Here is a 780-nt window from a genome sequence, read left to right as displayed (position 1 = left end):
GGTACCGTGGAGCAAGCCTGGGAGGGCGTTCGCGCTGTAGCTGGAGCCGGGTCGGCCCTCAGGAGAGCAGTGTGCTCCGCCCCAGTTTCAGGCTGGAGCCTTTCGTTTTTTTTTTTTTTTTAAATTGGTCAGGCTAGGTTTTCGGATTTACGGTTTCCTCTGCACCCTAATCCTTGCGGGGCGGAGGGGCGGAGTCAGTGGCCCCTTTGGCTTGAACTTCAGCCTGCACACCCCCACGCCTCCTCTTTCTCCACGCAGTGCAGCACCCGAGTAGGGAGACTTGGGGGGAACTGAGTTCTGTTTTGGGTGCCCTTTGCTTCTCGGACTTGCCAACAGCCTAGAAAGCCTGAAGCCTCTAGGAGGAGTGAAAGAAAGAGTGCTAGGGGCAGAACGGGACTTTGTGAACTTTCACACGAGGTTTCTAACCCGCCGCCCCCAGAGGTATTATTAACTCTCCTGTTTGGGTCCAGGGAGGTGAACCTCCTACAGGACTGTCTGTGGGCCCAGGGCTTGGAATGGACCCTCTTAGAACTTCGCTTCCGCTCCTTGAGGCTGCCTCTGTGGCCGCCCGAGGCCCCAGAGCTGTGAGACTTGGCAAAGTAATAAAGACTGAGAACCCAACCGAGCGGAGCTGAGTAAAAGGTGGGCGGGCCCATCCCTCAGGCCAAATGTTTTGGAAAGGCAAAAGCAGGAGAGTTGGAGAAACTAGGTAAGTGCCGCGGAGTGGATTTTCTAATTCTCTTCCGTTTTTACTCAGTTTTTTTTACTTTTTATTTTATT

This window comes from Bison bison, unplaced genomic scaffold (genome assembly GCF_000754665.1).
Source record: "Bison bison bison isolate TAMUID 2011002044 unplaced genomic scaffold, Bison_UMD1.0 scf7180017864469, whole genome shotgun sequence".
Classification (NCBI taxonomy): domain Eukaryota; kingdom Metazoa; phylum Chordata; class Mammalia; order Artiodactyla; family Bovidae; genus Bison; species Bison bison.
The sequence above is the reverse complement of the archived record's forward strand: the minus strand, read 5'-3'. Positions refer to the sequence as shown.